General features: G+C 39.3%; 1 pseudogene; it reads right to left on the bottom strand.

Annotated features, from left to right (window-relative positions):
* Positions 1 to 683: 683 nt before the first annotated feature.
* LOC110193207 (NADH dehydrogenase [ubiquinone] 1 alpha subcomplex subunit 5 pseudogene) lies at positions 684 to 1,200 on the bottom strand (annotated as a pseudogene).
* Positions 1,201 to 5,764: the final 4,564 nt, after the last annotated feature.

Here is a 5,764-nt window from a genome sequence, read left to right as displayed (position 1 = left end):
TTTTTTATCATGACTTTCAGGTAGTCCAAATAATTCTTTTTTTTTTTAGCAAACATTTCTGTTTAATATACATAAGAACCAAATTGTACACATTAAATTTAGATTTTTCATCACTAAATACATACACTCAAAGCCAAGCAGGTCAACCTGAATTTGAAAATCTCATGTTACTTCCAGAATGTGGAAAAATCCATGCAAGCATATAAAAACATTCAATTAATAAGTTTTAGAATCTCAGCTAATTAGGTGCTTTCCATACACCAGTTCAACATTTTAAAAGTGTTCAATTAAAATTCAAGCATACCACCTTATTCAGTTCTTTCCTAGAAATTAACATAACTTAGCACAAACTTTTAAACTAAATGCTGAAAAATACTAAAGAAAGTCTTCCATAAACCTACCCAGATTATACTTCAATTTCTGATTGTTTCTCATGCTTTAGATTATCAGTCTCTGTTGCTTTCTTTGTTCTTGGATTGAAGATTTTTTTAAAAAAGTTCCTGATTAGATTTAACAAATTACTTTCTTTAAGGGTTTTAAAAATAATCTGTTTTATGAATAAATGCTTTTCAGATTAAAATGACCGTGGTCCATCCCTATCATGCATTAATCCTTTACTAATTTTTTGTCCCTAACTACCTTGTTTCAGTTTTCCCGTTAATAAAGTTCCAATAATTCAAAAATATTTTAATAGTATTTAAACAGATGTTTAATGATTTTAAAAAATTATATATCATAGATATTTAACATTTATTATAATGGCCATTTCCACTGGTTGGCTGGCGGTTCTTCCACTAATGGCTCCCAGGGTTTCCATGTCAACATTTTTCTTGCCAGTGATAATTCATTTTCAACCTGAAGAATCACCTCTTCTAGCTGGCCAGCCTGAAGCTTATCCTCTAGTTTCTGAAGATCTGTTTCCTCTTTTACCATATTCAGATTTTCATTTGCAATCTGTTCTGTGTACTTTTTATAGGTCGCATTTGAGGGCATCAACTGAAGAACATCAAGAATCTTCGAATATAATAATTTTAGCCGCTCCCGTGGTGTGTCACATACTGCCAGTCCAACGAGACCTGTGGTCTTCTTCAGCACCCCGGCCGTGACAGCAAAGCACCAGGTGTCGCCGCACAGCACCCTGGGAAGGTACTGCCCCAAATAGTTCTTAAATGATTCCTCCTGCATCTGTTTTCTAGATCAGTTGTTTTTCCAATGAAGTACTTCACATTTTCTTCTAATTTTTCATTCTTTTGATTTTGTTAGGCTGATTCTTGATATCTCATAGAGTTGTTAGCTTCCATGTGCCCAGTTCTAATTTTTTAAGGAATTATTTTCTTCAATTAGCTTTTGTGCCTCCTTTTCCATTTGTCCAATTCTATTTTGTAAGGAGTTGTTTTCTTCAGTGGTTTTTTTCTCATTTGTGTAATTGTATATTTAAAATTATTTATTTTTAGTTTTCAACATTCACTTCCACAAGATTTTGAGTTCCAAACTTTCTCCCCATTTCTCCTCTCCCTCCACCCCAAGATGGTGTGCATTCTGAATACCCCTTCCTCCAATCTGCCTTCCCTTCTATCACCCCCCTTCTCTTATCCCTTTCCCCTTCTATTTTCCTGTAGGGCAGGATAGACTTCTGTACCCCATGGCCTGTATATTGTCTAATTGTATTTTTTAAAGAATTGTTTTCTTCAGTCAATTTTTGTTCTTCCTTTTCCAAGCTCTTGACTCTCTCTTGCATTAACTCTCACTTCTTTTCCCATTTTTTCTTCTACCACTCTTATTTGATTTTTTAAAAATCCTTTTTGAGCTCTTCTAAGAAGTCTTTTTTGGGCTTGAGACCAATTCATCCTCCCCTTTGAGGGTTCCCATGCAGGCATTTTGACATTGTTGTCCTTTTCTGAATTTTGTGTTTTGATCTTCCCTGTCACCATTGTGGCTTTCTATGATCAGGGTTCTTTTCTGGTTTTGGCTCACTTTTTAGCCTGTTTCATGACTTTTACAATTGATGTCTGCTTCTGGGACACAGGGGCCACTGTCCCAAGTTTCTCGTGCTGGGAGCCAAAGGCCTGGTCACTGGCTTTCTGCACCAGGACCTGAAGCATTGGCAGCTTGTCCATTGTATTGAGGTGGCCCAGACTAGTTGCACCTGTTGTCTGGGGGGCTCCAGGGCTGGTAGTTTGCCTTCTGCACTTGGGATGGAAGCATTATAGCTGGCCTGCTGAGTCAGGACTGAGGGGACTTGGTTGCTGCTCTGTGCTGTGGCTAAAAGCCTCCCTCTGGCTTGCCTAGACAGCATCTGCACGGCACTGTGCTCCTCTTTCACCCAAGTGAGACAGACCTTTCCTGAGGTCCTTCTAAGTTATCTTCAGCTGGAAAATTGTTTCACTCCATTATATTTGCAGATTCTGTCACTCTAGAATCCATTTGGAGGCTTGATTTTTACATTGTTTTCAAAGGAAGCTGAGGAGAGCTCAGACAACTTCCTGGCTTCTCTCTGCCATCTTGGCTCTTGGACCACCATTTCATGAGGGATTATGCTCAAGCTTCACTCCTGGATTGTCTTACCCTTTGGACTTGTCCATTTCCTCGACATCAGCCTCTTCTCCCACTACCCTTTATATGTGGTCTTCCTCCCTTAGTTTGTTGGAGTGGCATTCAAAGTCTTGTTCTCCAAGTGAGAAACCAGGAACCTCATCATCATTATGCCATAGTTTTCTTCAGAACTCATGCCTACTCAGCATCATCAAAAGCTAGAAGAAGCCAAAAAAGGGAGAGCAGTGTAAGAACAAAAGGAGAGACTCTGAAAGTTGGTTAGTTAATAAACATGTACTAAGCACCTTCTATGTGCCAGGCACTGTGCCAACTGCTAGGGGTCATTCATTTCTGAACAGAGAAGGGGGTAGGGGAAAGGCAGTAGGGCAAATAAGAGAGAATGATCATTACTGTGCCAGAGTCAGCAACTGTGGTTGGCTTCATCCTTAGCATCTCTAGCATAATGTATTTCTCTAAAATTTGTAAATCTGTTGTGATCTTCACAACTACCCTGTGAGGAAGGGGGTGTCATTATTTCTTACAGATGAGGAAACTGAGGGTCACACAGTCAGCAAATTAAAGGAGTCACTTGATAGGAGCGGTTTCTGCTCCCCTTTCTAGAAGACACTCTGGCTATTGTCTCTGCCATCTGCCTAGCTGCAGCCTCACTAATCTCTCATCTCTTCTAATCCTGACTCTAATGAACACACATCTTTTCTACTGAGCCAGCTAGGTGATATAATGGAAACAGTGCTGCACCTGGGGTCTGGAAGATCTGAGTTTGAATCCTGTCTCAGACGTATACTAGATGAATGACCCTGGGCAAGTTACTTAGTCTTGTTCAGCCTTAATTCCTTCATCTGTAAAACAGGAGGATTACAATAGCACCTCCCTCATGGAGTTGTTGTCAGGGTCAAATGAGATGACATGTGCGTTTTGAAAATCTTAAAGTTCTCTATAAATCCTTCCTATCATTTTTACCATCTGCCATGACCCTGACTGTTTCCTGACTCATTCAAATGGTCTGCTTTAATGAGGGGCCATATAGTTCTTTCCCTCACATTTCGTGTCCTAGCCCCCTTTCTTCATGGCCTGATTATAATTCCTGGTATTGGTCCCCACTTTACCTAATCAAGTGCTCCCCTAAGTTTTTGTGAGAGGAAGAAAAAAGAGTGGGTAAAACCAGTGAGGCTATGCTTTCTTTCTTCTTTGCCCAACTATTTTCCCAGTCAGAAGGCAGGACATCTCCACTTCACTCTCTTTAGTTTTCCCCTCCCATCAGGTATTTAGCTTCTTTAGATGGATCTAGATTCACTATACTTGGTATATCATTTATTATTTCTCTGCCTGTTGCATCCAGGATTTACCTGAGATGGTGGCTTAGCGTAATAAAAAATATTTCTTTGCCAAATATTCTTTAAAAACCCATGTCTTTTATATAGACCAGGACATTTTCAACAAAAACATGTTTCATAACAGTTTTAAGGTTTTATTAATATATCAATTATTTCTAGATATACTCATCCTCACATTCCTCAGTGAGCCTTCTCTGGTAACAAAGAAGGAACACAAGGAAAGGCAACAATGGCCCCTTCTATCAAAATTGTGCAACATCTCACGAGCATCTATAGATTCTCACCTTTCCAATATAAAGACAGATATTTGTTTCTTCATCTTTTCTCCAGAATTTTTGGCTTTTTCTTGTTCTTTTTTTAAACATTATTGTAGTCATTGTAGACAGATGTAGATATGTCATATCTATATCTGTGGATTATATATGCATACATATTAAGGAACAAGGCTTTTTATTAAGAAGCAAATTTCCTTTCTCATAACTCCCTAGACTGAGCTCGTGTTATCTAGAAGTTTCACAAAAGATGATGAAGAATTTCTCGTTGTATCTTTAGAAAATTGCTGGGCTAGGCAGCAGTAGGTAAACATGTTCAGATAGCATCGCCTTTCCCATCCTCCAGCCCTTACTGACAACGAGCTGCTTTTCAATTTAAACCAAGTATTCTTCTCCCCCTCCCCCACCTCCAGATAGTATCAAACTACCAGTCTTTCTAAAAGACTCAGAAGAGAGTGAACAAGTTGATGTTTGTGCAGAAGATGAATGTCGTGTTCAGTTCTGCTCCTTGAGGGCATTTCTGCATGATGAAGTTGGCACCAGCTTCTCCCCAAAGGCTGGGAACTTGTCTGCAAGTGCTTGTCCCCCCTGTATTACATGGGGTGCAGCATTGTCTTCAGACACCAATGTTGTTTTAAAGTCCAGCCTCTTCTGGTTTGTGACCCTTTTACAGTGCTAGCCCAGAAGTCTCTCTTTTAGGAAAATTAGAAATAGAAATCCATATAGACATACTTTGAGAAGGCAGAAAGAAGCCTGGCTTTCATATATTTTGCCACCTTAAATTAAAACCACAAACCAAAGGAAGAGATATATAGGGCTAGAAGACACCTCTGAGCCCATCTAGCCTCACCCCCTCATTTTACACGTGAGGAAACTGAGGCCCACAGTAGCTTAACATGCCTAAGTTCACATAGGTAGTAAACAAAAGAGGAGAAATCTGGACGCAGCTCATAGGGTCATAGCTGCAGAACTGGGAAGGACGTCAGAGGCCATCTATCCCAACCCTCACTGATGAAGAACCAGAAGCCCATGGCTAGATGACTTGTTCAGAGTAAGTTACATGGTTAATAAGCATCAGAGGTAATATCTGAACAAGTTGTTTGACTCGAATCCATGCTCTTCCACTATAAATATTAAGGTCTATAAAGAGTTTTCATTTCTGTAAGGTTTGTGAATACTTTTCTTCATAAGACTCTAGCTCTGTCATTTATTTCTTGTATGACCTTGGCCAAGTTACCTCTAACCTCTGGATCATAATTTCCTCCTCTGTAAAATGAGAATCTTGGACTAGATGTTCACTAAGGTCCTTTATAGTTCTAAATTCTATGATCTACAATCCTGGGATCCAACATTCTTCCCATTCTACAAGACAGGTATATGCATAGTGTCATCCTCATTTTACAAATTAATAAATTGAAGTAGAAGGGAATGGGAATTGATTTGCTCAAAGTTAAAGGATGCTAGATTTAGAGCTGGACATGACCTTGGAAGCTACTGAGCTCAACCTCCTCATTTTATAGGTATGGAAAATGAGGTTCAGAGTCTTGGTGCCGAAAGCCACACAAGAAATCAGAAGCAGAGCCAATATTTAAACCCAGGTTTTCT

This window comes from Phascolarctos cinereus, unplaced genomic scaffold (assembly GCF_003287225.1).
Source record: "Phascolarctos cinereus isolate Bilbo 61053 unplaced genomic scaffold, phaCin_HiC Scaffold_2;HRSCAF=192, whole genome shotgun sequence".
Lineage (NCBI taxonomy): Eukaryota > Metazoa > Chordata > Mammalia > Diprotodontia > Phascolarctidae > Phascolarctos > Phascolarctos cinereus.
Note: the sequence above shows the minus strand (reverse complement) of the source record. Positions and strands in the feature narration are given on the sequence as shown.